This window comes from Micromys minutus (assembly GCF_963924665.1).
Source record: "Micromys minutus genome assembly, chromosome: X".
Lineage (NCBI taxonomy): Eukaryota > Metazoa > Chordata > Mammalia > Rodentia > Muridae > Micromys > Micromys minutus.
Window position 1 is genome coordinate 56,068,005 of NC_137970.1, and position 16,468 is coordinate 56,084,472.

The window sequence follows — 16,468 nt, forward strand, 5'->3', positions numbered from 1 at the left end:
CGTCAGTAAAAGCCCAAACATCCATAACACCAACATGACTGAAAAAGGAGGAAAAGGGGCTTTAGAGATTAAAAACCTTGCTCATTTCATGAAAAACTTTCCAAATCTTGGGAAAGATATGAATACCCAAGTACAGAAACGTCTGCAAAACCCTAAACTGTTATGGCCAGAAACAATCTGCAATAGATTCAAACTGTCTGAATTATAGGCCACACATTTTCCAGCATTTTCTATCTGTAAGTCCTCAACTCTGCTTCCCTTCTCCCCCTAGAGATAAGTATTTATGTATATTTTAGGCTATCCTTTATTTCAGTGTAAAATTATCAGATTGATTGATTGATTCATTCATTCATTCATTCATTGATTTTACACTCCAGATATTATTTTCTTCCCGGTCCACCCGCCAACTGTTCCATGTCACAAACCTCCTCCTCCTTCCATCTCCAACAGGATGTCTACCCCCTACCCCTACCAGACCTCCTCACTCCTGGGGCCTCCAGTCTCTTGAGGATTAGGTGATTCTTCTCTGACTGAGTCTAGGTGCAGTAAGCCTACTGTACTGGCTGTAACAGATTTCCTATGGGGTCAGAGAAGCTGCTGATCTATTGCCTAACTGCAGTAGACCTCATGGGAGGCCTTCAGACTTTTGGCTCTTCAGAGGAGCAGTCAAGCTGTTGTCCTGTGTGAAGCTGTTGGGGGGGGGGGCAGGGCAGGGGTTGGCCTATGGACTGTGGTTTCTGTTTTCTGTATGCAGCAGAACTCCAGAGATATTTTCCATCTCTTGGGTCAGTTGCCCTGCATGCCAAAGAGCTCCCTTGAGGTCTTCAGACTGTGGTGTCCATTGCCCAGTTGCCCTGTGTACAGAGGAACTCCTGGGATGCCTTCAACCTGTGGTGTCCAGAGTGCAGTGGATATCCTGGGATGTGTCTGGCTTTGGTGTCAGATGTCCTGGGAGCAGCAAATCTCCTGGGATGCCCCAGGGTATGGTATCAAATAGTCTGAGTGCAGTGATCTTCTGGAATGTCTCAGGATACGGTGTCTTCCAGGGACCAGACTAGCTAGCCATCTGTCCCAGCAGAAAGGACCAGGTAGAAGGGCAAATCATCAGATATTTCTACTATGTATGTCTAACTTACAACAGGAACCATTCAAAAATGGATTTTCCCAGCTTAGGGGTTTGTTGTTGTTGTTGTTTACCAAGGTCCTACTTTTTCAGGGCTGACCATTTTGTGTTGGATAACCAAGTGGTGAGCTCTTTCCTGGAGAAGGCTATTTCTTCCACTCTCAGCATTCCCCAGTTGCCTATACTTTTTTTGTAAATCTGAGGCCACATGGGCTTTCTTGTGTACTTTGGCATGTCCATCAGTGTTGTCAAGTATTAAATTCACATTCCTTGTTCTTTTCTACCTATTTGGTAATCTATTGTGTGGGTGTTTCTGGTTTTCCTCCATAGTTCTCTGAATTTTTAGTCCTTTTCTATAAAAACAATCTTACACTAAACAAACTTGGTTTTGAGTATGAATTTGATAGGAATTCAAATTCAAGTTTCTTTGCTTATGCAGCAAGGATTTTACCCACTGAGCTGTCTCATATACATTTACTATGTATTCCCACTATGAACCATGCATGAAAACATAACAAGTATTAGATTTCTCCCCACCTCAAATGACTTAAACAGACAAAATAGATGTACCAATGAATTTCAAATATTGCAGAATATTTAATATGACAGTGTTCCTTGATAGAAGAGAAACAAATGAAGGATATTGTGATGGTGTGTATATACTTGGCCCAGGGAGTGGCACTATTAGAAGGTGTGGCCCTTTTGCAGTAGGTATGGCCATGTTGGAGTACGTGTGTCATTGTGGGCATGGGTTTTAAGATCTCCCTCCTAGCCACATGGAAGTCAGTATTTTCTTGTTTGCATCTTGCCTTTGGAGCAAGATGTAGAACTCTCGGTTCTCCGGCACCATGCCTGCCTGGATGCTACCATGCTGCTAATAGACTGAACCTCTGAATGTATAAGCCAGCCCAATTAAATGTTGTCATTTATAAGACTTGCCCTTGGTCATGGTGTCTGTTCACAGCAGTAAAACCCTAGCACAGAAGTTGGTACTGGGAGTGGGCATTTCTGTGATAGGCCTGACACTGTTTTTGTTTGGAATAATGTAATGTGCATTTGAAGACTTTGGATTTGGAAAGCCATGAAGTGTTTTAACTGGGGCTTAATGAGACATCCTAGTAGGAATATGAAAGATTTTGTTGCTGTGAGTGATTTGAGCTGTGTGTTACTGGCCCAAGAGGTTTCAGTGAAGAATTTCAATATTTAGCTTAGAGACTGTTTTGTGGTATTTTGGTGAAGTATGTGGCTACTTTTTGATCTTGTCTGAAGAGTCTGCCTGAGGCTAAGGTGAAGAGGATTCAGATTAATTGCATTGACAAAGGAAGTCTCAACAACCCCATCATAGACTTTGTTCTCTGGTTAGATATCATGAAGAGTATTTTAAAGATTTTGGCTTAAACATAATAATTCTGCATAATTATTGTTGCAGTTATATATTTTAATTTCTTGTTCCAGTTGTATGTATTTATTTAGTATTATTGACAGGGGAGAGAGAGAAGGAAAGAGAGAGGGAGAGAGAGAGAAAGAAACAAAGAGACAGAGGAGGGAAAGGGAGGGAGAGGGAGAAAGAAGGAAGAAGGGAGAAGAGGGAAAGAGCACACATAATGATACATGGCCTAAGTAAGTCAGAGGACACCTTGTGTGAGTAGGTTCTCTCTTCCTACCATACGGAACCACCAGTTCATCAGGCTTGCGCAGAAAGTGTCTTTCACAATTTGGTCATCTGCTTCATATGTTTCAATTCTTGTATACAATATTTACTGAGCAAATCACCATAATTAAAGTTTCCCTCTATTATTATTTCTTTTTCCAGCCTTGGAGCATCTCTGCTCAGTTTTAGAGGAACAAGTGGCATTCTTCTCTTTGTCCACTAGGGGTCATTACATTCCTAAACTTTGATGGAACAAGTTTTGGTGTTTCCATTTTCAAATTTAAGAGCTTAGTACAGATTTAAACTATACCAAAATTCTTGAGAATCAGAAACAAAAGTCATCCTAACACGTGTATAGAAGCTTTTCTTTCTTTTTTTTTTTTTTTTTTACTTTTAAAACTCCATACACCCTTCCCAGCCCTTTATCTCTCAATCTGCCTGGAATACACATCTTATTTTTATCCTATACAACAATGAAAGTTCCCAAATTGTTACTAATGTTAGCCTCTTATATGTTTAATTCAGTAGCTAATTCACATACTTGTACTATATATCACAAAATTAATCATTTCCATAATAGTAAAAATATTTACGACCAAACAATGTAGCATTGATTCATTCTGTCCCTGACTTTATAAAACTTCTTGATATCTCTCTGTCTTTGTCCTTCTATTTCTGTCTCTGTTTCTGTCTCTGTCACTCTCCTCAGCTCCAGAAAGAGCTGGAGGTAGGTAAGAATATCATCTCTAAGGTACAAACCCAGCCCTTAACTATAATCTCTGTAGCAAGTGTCTGAATGCTAATTATAAAACAAACTCCTCCATAACAAACAACATTACATAGCAGTAAAGAAAGCTTGTGCTAGCAACATGATATAAATTCCATGTTGTATTACTGAAATGTTTTACATTTGTTTAAATCTAACATTATTGACATTCATTTTAAATAGCCTGTTCAAAAGAGACATCTGTGCTCTTCTCTTCTGCTGAGATGATCACCCCTCACAAATAACCTTCATATAACACTCCTATTTTCATTCACAGCACAATTTATGGAGAACATACAAAATACTTTTGTAAAGTAACGAAGGCATCTGGGTATTCAGAGAATAGAAAAAAATTGTAAACAAAGTCTGACATATATCTTAATAAAATGAATGATCAGGCACGTCCAGTTTTACCAGGATATCAGTCTGGTAAATCAACTGGTATCACTGAGCAGAGTCAGCTGCAGATGTCCCAAAGGGCCATACCACTCAATCTTTATTTACAAGCTTCTTCAGCCATCTGTGGCCTTCATTTGATTATGTGCTTTGTTTCTAACACTAGCCAGGATCCTGAGTTAGTTTTAGAGAATATAATTCTGAATCATTGGCTTACTTTTCAAATTGACCTGAAGCTCTGTTCAACACAGACATCTTTCAGAAGTATGGAATATGGAAGGGATTTCAATACTGACACTGTTCTCAGATTAATAGTTCTGGAAAAATTTTTGACACTATTTACATTCCTGTTTACATTCTTTGACATATATTTTAACATAATCTATGATCAGGTATGCATGCCAGTTGAACCAGGATAATACATATAATTGAACAAACAAATGACAGGCTAATGACAAGATAAAGAAAAGCAATGAGGCTCTAGAGGAGATATTGCTACAAACCTTAAAAACTAAAGAAAAGACTCATACACAGCTGTGTTTATGAGGTTTTACACTTCCAATTTGTATGAAGCACTAGGGCATTATTTATGTTGTTTTAGTTGTTGATATAATTTGATCTTGGAGCCTGGAGAGTGGCTATGAATTGTTTCCCTGCCCTGATGGGTCTTTTGGCAGAAGGAATGGTTATGAACGTTTACAGTAAGACACTTATTTTCTCTTTGCATAGCTTAATTCATAAGTGTCTGGCATCTGGCCAGGACTTCCTCTCACAGGAAATTTATTTATACTGGCAGATGCCCTCTGGGTCTTGTCTAATTTATACCCAGTTTGCTCTCAATAAAATAATTTACTTCTTAGGTGAGTGCTAACCAGGATGGTCTGAGTGTGTCAGTCAACTGAGATGGGATGGAAACCACAACATAAAACATATGAACTAGTAGAAACAGTATACTTCTTAGAGGCTCCAGAGAAAGAAGTATGCCTTAAAGAGCTAACAGAAAGTGAAAAATTATCTTGTATATAACTATTAGATCAGCTGATGGGAAGCAAGTAGGAGAGGGGTTTGGGTAAAAGCTTTTATTTGGGCACAGGGTGTTGCCTAAGCAAGATTTCCTCTGTGTGCTCTAATTGGTGAAATTAGAAAAGTTAATGTTATGACTGTGAGATGTGATGGTCAGTGAAGCAAATCAAGTAAGATGAATCTGGCCATTTCATAAGGATATAGTCTGATAAGTGCCTTCTGGAGGTGGTTCTCATAAGACAGATGTCTTATTTCACCACCTTGTGAAACTGCAAGTAGGAGGACAAGAAAGTAAATCATATTCAAAATGCATGTCATGGCATCACAGAATTGCACATCTTCCCTAAGAAGTCTATCCAGAGAGCTACTAAATAATTCTTGGGTGTATAATAATCATTTCAAATTTAAGATGTGCTTTAAGTGGAGCTCTTAATTTCTAATCACAAAACAAGTCATCTTACTTGAATAATTCTTATTTCAGTAATAGCACTGTTGAGAATTAATCAAATACTCAATTCACTGTCTAACTGAAAAAATTGTATCTGCAGATAAGTATCATACATTTTGTAAATGGTATACTATAAGGGTTAAATGAAATAATATGTATATTGCATGACAAATTTGATAAAATACAGATATTTTAATGACCATAATTATAGTTCTCAAATGTTTTCAGAACAAACAACAAATTCTTTAGACATTCCACTGTACATTTTACCACAACATATATCAGTGTATGCTGTGATGCCAGCATGCTTAGCACTCCTTCAATTGTGAGTTCAGTTGATTGATGGATAGACAAGATGGACATAAGGATACAGAACTGAGTGTAGAGATCTATGCTATAAGGATTAACAACAACAACAACAAGATGAATGTAGGCAAATTAACCCAAGAATCATTCTCTACATTTTTAGTACATCAGTCTTGGGTTTCTTTACTAAATATTTTATACTTCTATAATATATGTCTTACTTAGTTTTCTTCGGTGGTCATGAAGTTGTCTTGTTTCTCAATATTTTAAGTGCTATGCTTGCTGGTATCGGGTAATAACTATGAGTGTCTGGAAATCGAAACTAGAGTAGTGAGGTTAATGCAAAAAATGAAATATGACACCATGCTATCACAGTTTTGCCTGTGTTAGAATCTAGGTCCTATTTAATTTTTAAAGCAGATTTTATTTCTCAAAAGGCATAAAAAGTTTTAAGTAGGTGTGAAAATGCATTAGGAATAAGGGAAGTTTTTGTAGGATGTGCATTGCGTGGATTATGATATTCTAGTATGTCTCATGTCATATTGTGATCCTTCAGGATTCCCAGGATCCATAAAAAAACATTCAAAATGTCTTGTAGTGGCCTGTCAAGTCGGTATAAGAGAAGTTCAGAACATATGAGTCTGTTAATTTAACTATTTTATAATGCACATGCTTGTCTATATTTAGTTCCTAAACTTCTATTGGCCTCTGGATATTGGCCAAGTGATATTCTAGGCAGACATGAATCCCTGCATTCCTCATGCATGTGGTCAAGTCAAGTACATAAATAAGCAGTTCACAAGTCCAAATGGCAGCTGTGGGATTATATGGAATACCAAACCTGGGGTAAAGTGCCAGGGTGTGTTGAAACTGATATAACTGTAAAATAAAATGGAAAAGTGTAATACTTTTATTAGTAACAAAGAATTTTATGTGTGTGTATGTGCTTATAAGCAAAAGGCATGAACATTATAACTTCTGACTTCTGGTCATCTTAGTCTGCTTAAAGGTCTACTTGACTTTACCATTTTTTTGTAATATTCATTTATTTTTCTAAGTTCTGGTCTTGGATTCAAAGTGACATCAGATCCAGGATAATGTGAAATCTCTAATAGTGTCTTTCATCTAGATTATGTGTGAAATTTGTTGCCTCTGGTACTATTTCTTGCTGAAATTTATGCTTCTGGTCTTTAAGAAAAAATTCTTAGAGAGTAAGTTAAGATATATATATATATATATATATATATATATATATAGAGAGAGAGAGAGAGAGAGAGAGAGAGAGAGAGAGATAGATAGATATAGATATAGATATTTGTTACTTTGCTGCTGCTGTGCTAAAATAAGATTATCAAAAGCAATTTCAGAAAGAAAGTATTTGTTCAGGCTTATAGTTCTGGAGAGGTTCAGTCCATCACTGTAGGGAAGACATAGTAATGGGACAGTGAACACATACTGCTGATCAGAAAGCAGAGAGGTCACATTTCAGGCAGAAGAAATTACTGGTACATAGCCAATTTATTCATACCATGAACCAAACAGAATTCTATGTTTTATAAATTACCTTGAGACACAAGCATGGTGAGAAGGTGTTCCAACTAGCCAGGGGGCAGAGAGATCTCTGGCGAGCGCATGTAAAGTTGTGTCCCTGCCCTGCTTGATCCAGGGACCCAGGAACCCGGCATTGGGCCTTCACTTCCAAGCTGGAGGCTTTGGTGTACAGAACAGGTGCGCGGACTATCCACCACCAGGAACAGTAGTGATACAGGGACACACTCGAGGTACAAGGGAAAGACAAGAACCAATCACTGACAGCAAGATGGCAAGAGGAAAGCAAAAGAATGTACACCAGGGAAACCAAGACAACCTGGCAACACTAGAACCCAGCTCTCCCATAACAGCAAATAGCAGAATGCCAAACAATCCAGGAAAAGAAGACTCAGACCTGAAATCATACCTCAAGATGATGATAGAGATCCTTAAACAAGACAGAAGGAAAAGCAAAAATAATTAGAAGCTTTTAAAGAAGAAACAAGAAAAATGCTCAAAGAACTCAAAGAACTAGAATAAAACAGAATCAAAGAGATGAAGGAATGAAAGAAGGAATTTAAAACATAAATGGACACAATAAAGAAAACACTAAAAGAGACAACCCTAGAGGTAGAAATCCTAAAAAAAGAAATCAGGTATCACAGATGTAAGCATTTCCAACAAACTACAAGAGATGGAAGAAAGAATCTCGGGGGCCGAAGACAACATTGAAAACATAGAAAAATCAGTCAGAGAAGATGCAAAAACCAAAACGCTCCTAACCCAAAATGTCCAGGAGATCCAGGAAACAATGAGAAGACCAAACCTAAGGATAATATGAATAGAAGAGGGCAAAGAATATCAACTAAGAGGAACAGTAAATATCTTCAACAAAATCGTAGAAGACTTCCCTACCCTTAAGAATGAGATGACCACGAGCATAAAAGAAGCCTACAGAACTCCAAATAGGTTGGACCAGAAAAGAAATTCCTCGCGACACATGATAGTCAAAACACCAAGTGCCCAAAGCAAAGAAAGAATACTAAAAGCAGTAAGGGGAAAAGGTCATGTAACATATAAAGACAGACCAATCAGAATCACACCCGATTTCTCAACAGAGACTATGAAATCAAGAAGAGCCTGGACAGACATCATGCAGACCCTAAGAGAACACACATGTCAGCCCAAGCTGCTATACCTAGCAAAACTATCAATCACCATATATGGAGAGACTAAGATATTCCAAGACAAAATGGAATTTACACAATATCTGACCACAAACCCTGCACTACAACAAATTATAGGTGGAAAACTCAATACAATGGGGGGAACTACATCATAGTAAAAACAAGAAAACTCCTAAGCAAGAAAACCAAAAGAAGAAAGACACACAGGCACAATTCAACCTACAAAAGCAATAATAGCAGGAAACAGCAACCACTATTCTTTGATATCTATTAACATGAATGGACTCAACTCACCAATAAAAAGATATAGGCTATCAGACTGAATACAGGAAATACAACTCAGAGACAAAGACAGACACTATCTCAGAGTAAAAGTTTGGGAAAATAACTTCCAAGCAAACAGCCCCAAGAAGCAAGATGGAGTGGCCATTCTAATATCGAAGAAAGTAGATGTTCAACCAAAAGTTATCAAAAAAGAAAAGGAAGGACACTTTTTAATCATTACAAGGGAAATCTGTCAGGAGGAACTCTCAATCCTTAACATATATGCTCCAAATATAAAATCACACATATTCATAAAAGAAACCCTACTAAAGCTCAAAAATACATTTCACCCCACACAATAATAGTGGGAAACTTTAATACCCCACTCTCACCAATGGACAGATCATGGAAACAGAAACTAAACAAGGACACTGTAAAACTAGCAGAGACTATGAACCAACTAGAATTAATAGATCTCTACAGAACATATTATCCTAAAACAAAAGAATACACCTTCTTCTCAGCACCTCATGGCATATTCTCAAAAATTGACGACATAATTGGACACAGAACAAGCCTCAATCGATATAAGAAGATTGAAATACTCTCATGCATCCTTTCAGATCACCATGGTCTAAGGCTGGTCTTTAATAACAACAAAGACAACAAAAAGCCCATATACACATGGAAACTAAACAATGCTCTATTAAACGATAGCAGGGTCAAAGAAGAAATACAGAAAGAAATTAAGAATTTTCTAGAATTCAATTAAAATGAAAACATGACATACCCAAACCTATGGGATGCAATGAAAGCAGTACTGAGAGGAAAACTCATAGCTTTGAGTGCGTCCAAAAAGAAACGGGAGAGAGCATACACTAGCAACTGACAGCACAATTGAAAGCTCTAGAACACAAGGAAGCAGATACACTCAAAAGGAGTGGACGGCAAGAAATAATCAAAGTTAAGGCAGAAATAGACCAAATAGAAACAAAATGAACCATCGAAAGAATCAACAAAACCAAGATTTGGTTCTTTGAGAAAATTAACAAGATTGATAAACCCTTAGCCAGACTAACTAGAGGGCAAAGAGAGTATCCAAATTAACAAAATCAGAAAGGAAAGTGGAGAAATAATGACTGAAACTGAGGAAATTCAAGAAATCATCAGATCCTACTACAAAAGCCTATACTCAACAAATCTGGCTAATCTGGAGGAAATGGATGAATTCCTACATACATACAAGATATCAAAGTTAAACCAGGACCAGGTAAACCATCTAAATAATCCCATAACACCTAAAGAAATAGAAGCTGTCATCAAAAGCCTCCCAAACAAAAAAAGCCCAGGTCCAGATGGTTTCAGTGCAGAATTTTATCAGACACTTATTGATGACCTAATATGAATACTCTCCAAACTATTATTCAAGATAGAATCAGATGGAATACTACTTAACTCATTTTTTGAGGCTACAATAACCCTCATTCCTAAACCACAGAAAGAACCTACAAGGAAAGAGAACTTCAGACCAATCTCACTTATGAACATTGATGCAAAAATACTCAACAAAATCCTTGCAAACCGAATCCAAGAACACATCAAAACCATCATTCATCATGACCAAGTAGGCTTCATCCCTGGGATGCAGGGATGGTTTAATATAGGGAAATCCATCAATATAATCCACCATATAAACAAACTCAAAGACAGTAGTTTCTTAATTTCAGTTGTCAACTTGACTAAATTTAACATCATCTAAATAATACAAATCTGGGCTTGTGTCTATGTGTCTTTTTCCAGAGTTGTAAGGAAAAAAAAACACCAGTTCAATTAATCCTCTAGTAATTCAAAATGAACAAATAAAAATTTTATCCTTTATCTATATAGATTTATTTTGTGATTTTTTAATGAAAATACAATTACATCATTTCCCCCTCCCTTTTCTTTCTTCCCTGGGATAAACTGTTTCTCCTGCTCTTGACATTCCTTAGATGTCTGTAGTTCTTTGTCTAGGCCTGTGGCCCAGTAAGATACTCCCCTTCCAGGATAGCATGTCTATTAGTGTTGTCACTGTTTAAGTCTTGTTTGGTATTGTAGAGGTACCTGGAATGAATCTTCCCTGTCTTTTCTGGAAGTCCCGACCCCACAGCAGACTCTGGCTCTTGCAGTCTTTCTTCCTCCTCACTCCCTGAGCCTTGGGTGCAGAGTGTTCTGTAATTGTATTAATTGCAGCTGGGACCACCCTCCCCACACACATGCAGCTTGATCAGTTGTTCTCTCAATTATGACATGCTGTGGTTGTCTGTGATGGTCTCCATCTGTTAGGAAGAAAAGTTTCTTCGCTCAGCGATGATAACAATTTTTATTTGTGGAATACTTTTAGTGATATCAATACTCATGAATGAACATAACATTTCATATACTCTTAGGATACAAATTGGTACACAGCTTTTTATAAATGTGTTCATAAAAAATTCTTCAAAATATTCCTATGTGTAGTAGGTGTAGTTGCTCATGTTGTGAGCCCATCACTTCCAAATGCTGAAGCAGGAGAGTATCTATAAATTTGAGGCAAGTTGGGAATATATAGTGAGTGTATATCCTAGACTATAGAGTGAGATATTTTCAACAAGAGTCAAAATTACCTATGTTCCTGCAGCTCTTATGAGAGTCCAGACCACATTAAGATAGCAGAGACACAAAACAAACAGGTAGGAGTGTGTAAAAGAGTAGTTGTTGGGTACCAAGCTACAGTTCTACAGAGCTCTAGTGTGATATTGCAGCATAAGTTGAGTATAAATAATAATAAGGAATTAGACATTTCAAAAAACTAGTGAAAAGATATTAAATATTTTCATTAGAAAAAAAGATCAATGTTTGAGGGAAGGTGTTCTTATTCCTATTTGAATATTATACAACATACATATGTGTTTAATGGTAGGTCACTAATACACAATTTATATTTTAATATATATAATATGCCTTAAAATATGTTTTTCAATGACTTTTACAATGATAGATCCTACATTGCTTAAAACTGTTATTTTCAAAAGGAGAAAAATTTTTGCTGAAAAAAAGTGATTGGAACACAATCAAAAAATATTTTCTGTCTTCTTACAGGCCAGTGGTGTGGGTCAGAGTACCACTGAGGGGATGTGCACCTTTCAAACATTCCATTTCTTTAGAGAAAGTGAGAATATGTGTTAGATGGAAATCATTTTTCTGAAGGATTTCAGAAACTCGGTTATTCTAATACACAGATTTCTGAAAATTAATTCCAAGAAAATTAACTGAACAAATATTATAATAAAAATATTGAACATAGTTTAATCTCTGAATGACAGTTGTTCAACTATGACTTTTAACTTTATAACATTGTAAAAGCCATACACATTCAGTGGAAACTATGCTTTTAATTTGCATTTTGATTTATTTACTGGACACTAATATGTGGTATAGAGCTCTTGTGATATTAAATAAAGGCAAACGACCACATCTACACAATCACAAAATAATAGTGTCTTACACTATTTTGTTGCTAAAGAATGATACTTAATAAGTATTCTAAATGCATTTTAATTTACAACATTTTCAAGTTATATCGGGGTTATATTTTCATTTTATAATGAGGGTTATAATGCCACCATAAATCAAAAGCCTTTACATCAACTTACAATCATAAAAAAGGTAAATTTCTCATAATATAAAAATCTATAAGGAACTTCATTCATCTAATAAAGTGTTGCTTATGAAGGAACGTAGATAGGCATTCACAGTAGATGTCTATGTGTGATTATATTTCATTAAGAAACTATTTCAGCAGATATTGTCAAAACAATAATGTATAAATGTGGGCCTTTATCAGCATGTCACCCAAGACAAAAAGTTTAAATTTTAATATAATTATTAGTAATTATCTATGGATAAACAATCTCCTAATGAACCAGATTGAGATTCCAAGTCTTTCTCACCTTGATGTGCAAATGCTACCCTACCCCTAGTCTCATTCTCCATCATTTATTTCGAACCATCCTTTCTACTGGACAAATGTCCTTGTCTAGAGCTCTTTTGACAAAAGAGTGTTTTCTCACCTTTCTTAAGCAGGTCTTACCAGAGGCTGCCCTCTTTTTGTATCATTAACTTTCATCTCTACTGTTAGCTGCCAGACCAATAATGGCCTCCTGTGAAGCCTTGATAGCTTGTGACATAGTTTTTGGAGAGCACTAATTTATGTTCTCCTTCCCTACATTTACCTAATCTCTGTGCATCATTCTTAAACTGGTGGCCAAATAGAGTACATTGTCCCTTAAATTTCATTTTCTCGGGTAATCACTGGCACTGCTCCAAACAGGCAATGCTTTATAATAATTCTAACCATTCCAAACATAACGCATTGTGATCACATGATCAAATTTACAACAAAATGTTATGCCAAATAGCACCAATATGTGAAACGCTAAAACTGCACCTGGACCATAGCATTTTTCAACAAAATTGTCAAGAAAGTCAAAATCTAAATAGCAGAAATGCACGGTAGAAGATCCATGTGTGCCCACTAGATGGCAACATTGCAAAGACGAAACAGACCAGTTTGTCTCTGGTGGTTCATGAAGACAGCAATGAGCAGAAGAACGAAAGACTGTAATATTGAAAAGAACGGCACTGGCCCCTGAGACTGAGCCTAAGGTTAATATCAGAAAAGCAATCTGCAGAAAACAAAGAGACAGGGCTTGCAGACAGGCAATACCTAAGAGATGTGGATGACGCATACAAGCAGCAATATAGTACCAAAAACAATCATAAAAATTACACACAGAGAAACGAGGAAATAAACTGTAGCGAAGAGGGATTCAGTTTTGAGGCTCTGGGACCAAAGTTCTTGGCTTTGCCATTACATTCGTTAAAAACTTCCGTGGTAGGAATTGAGGACCGTTAGAGAATAGAAAATTATTATTTAACAAAAACAGAACTTATGTTTAGGGTGATGAAAAATATCTGGAATGGAACAGTGGTAATGGCTGCACATCATGAACATATTTTACACCACTGCATTCTATGTTCAAGAATTAAAAATATAGTAAGTTTTAGCCAGGTGTGGCAGCATATGCTGTTAGCACAGTTATTTTGGAAGCAGAGGTAAGAGTCATGAGCATGTTATATTATGTATCGTTTATAATAAACATAATTTTATATTTAGTTTCTTTAATATTAGAAAGGATGAGCCAATAAAAGGTAGAATTCAATACCTTGATAAGGCTCCTATCTATTACAGGACACTAGCTTAGAGTGGATGTTCTTTAATTCCTCCACGCCATCAGAATAATGTTCTGCCACTAAATTCACCTCCCCATAAACTGATCATTCAGAAGACAGTTGCCTTTATTCTCTTGAATCACCATGTTTGATCAGTTAACTCATGAAAAATCATCTGTATTTACACTCAAGCTAACGTTTTTGTTTTATTAAATAGATCTTAATTTCTGTTCTATATTTTTCTCTGTTTCAAACATCTTGTCTTGCAGCTTCTTATACACCTTATACACTGACAAGTGATTCCCTCAGCTTTTGTTTGTCTGAAAAAATTCTCTCTCTCTCTCTCTCTCTCTCTCTCTCTCTCTCTCTCTCTCTCTCTCTCTCTCTCTCTCTCTCTCTCTCTCTCTCTCTCTCCTGAATAATACTTTCACTGGATCCTGAAACTGTAGGTTGTCAGGATTTTTTTTATTTCAACCCTTTAAACATTTAACTACACTGTTCTTGGTAGATCTGAAATGCAATACAATTTAATTCTGATCTTTGTTATTTTGTCAATATGATAGCTTATTTAGAGATTTCCATGTTGCTTTGATTTTGATATGCGTACTGTTGTTTTGGTTTTAATTCTCCTTGACATTCTCGAAGCTTCCTTGGTTTGTAGACTGCCAGTAATCTTGAAATATATTTACCCACTAGTGATTTGTTTGTTTTGTTTTTTTTTCTGTATAGTTTCCTTACTTGTATTTTACATTGTTTATGCAATCTCACAGTTGAACACCATATTCTGGGTAAATTTCATCTTTGTTAGTTATTCAATTTGTTAGTTATTCAATCTCTAATGATGCATCTTAAGCATTCAGTGTGTTCATCAAAGGTATTTTTTAAATTTTGGTTAAGGTGTTTTATTGTGGTGGTTGTTGAAACAAAGTATCAGTACGTTAAAGGGTAGCCTTCAATGCCTGGCTACCAAGATTGTACTATCTGGCTAGTTAGCATTATTTTTATTCCTGGGGTCTCTTCTTTGTGTACATTTTAGAGCAGTCTGGGGCACATAGGTAGAAAATGATAATGAAGCACTGTTCCACGATTTCTTCTTCGCCCACGTTTCATATCCTCCTGATAAACTAGCAACAACTCTTTATCGATCGAAATCCACAGAATACTCGAGGGCTCACTCTTTGTGTTATAGCTTTATAAATTTTGACAAATTTGCCTTCTCTGGAATGTTACATAGTTGAATCTCACAGTACTGAATGTTTTCAGGTAGCCTTATTTGTTCTATACACGTAGTACACAAAAGGCTGTTATTTCTCTTTGCAGGCTCAATAGCTCATTTCTTTCAGTGTTGCTGTTTTAACTTTCGGAGAATCAACAGATTTTTCACTCACCTACTCAGAATGCCCTGCTTAATTACAAGTTTGGGCAATGATGAGTAAATTGTTATAAATGCCTAATGTAAGATTTTGTGTTGACATACATTTTTAACCTTTGGATAGATACTAGAGAGAATAATCTAAGTTGAATAATAATAACGTGCTTTGTTTTCTTGGAAAGTATCAATCTGACTCCAAGAGTATCTACACAGTTTTATGTTCTCCAAAGAAATAAATGCATATTCATGCAAGCATCTGGCATTGTCATTATTTTGGTCTTGTTTCTGATAGGCAGATAGTCACAGTTTCATAGTAGGTGCTTATTTTTATTCGTTTCCCTTGGAAAGAGTTTTGTACAAATATTTGCCTTTTAAAATCGGTTGTTATATTTTCTTACTGTTCACTTCAAGAATTCTTTTTAAACATTTTGTTCTTTACTAAATAGTCTTTTGCAGATATTTTAAGTTCTGGCTTGTAAAAATTCCCTTTTAAATCCTTTTTGATGTTTCTATATCTCTGCTTGCAACCTATCTATTACTTATTGTTTACTCTTTCTATTTGAGGATTACACATATTAATCGTAGTTATCATAAATTCCCTGTCACATTACTTCAATAACTCTGTTGCCTCTGGATCTAGTTAAGACGATGCTGTGACCTTCAAGTGCTGTTTTTCCTCTTCTAACATATGACTTGAGCAGTATTCAGTTGAAGGCTGGTCATTATGTATTTAGTAAAGGAAAGTCAAGCAAATAAAGCATTACTGTAAGGTTTGTGTTTCAGTAAGAGTACAGTGCTTTTTCTGTTTTCTTTAGCTGAAGACATGGTAGAAGCTGAAAATTATTCTAATGTCTTTGTGGTTCCCCCTTTGTCTTAGGATTTCCCTAAGGACCTCTTTGCAAATAGCATGGAACCCTTGTAATTTTTGTGTTTGCTGTATCTTTGTACCATAGTAGACTCATGCTGGTGTGGTAGTAAGGAATAAAGAAGAACAGGTTACATATCGTGCTATGATTAAGTCTCCAGCTTTCAGTGCAGCTATTTATTTCACTGGTGTTTCTTAATTCCCTCCCCTGTGTAACACAGGAAGGTCTTGGAGAAATGTATGCCAATTAGGTATTGAAAATCTAATTTCTGTTAATGTGGGCT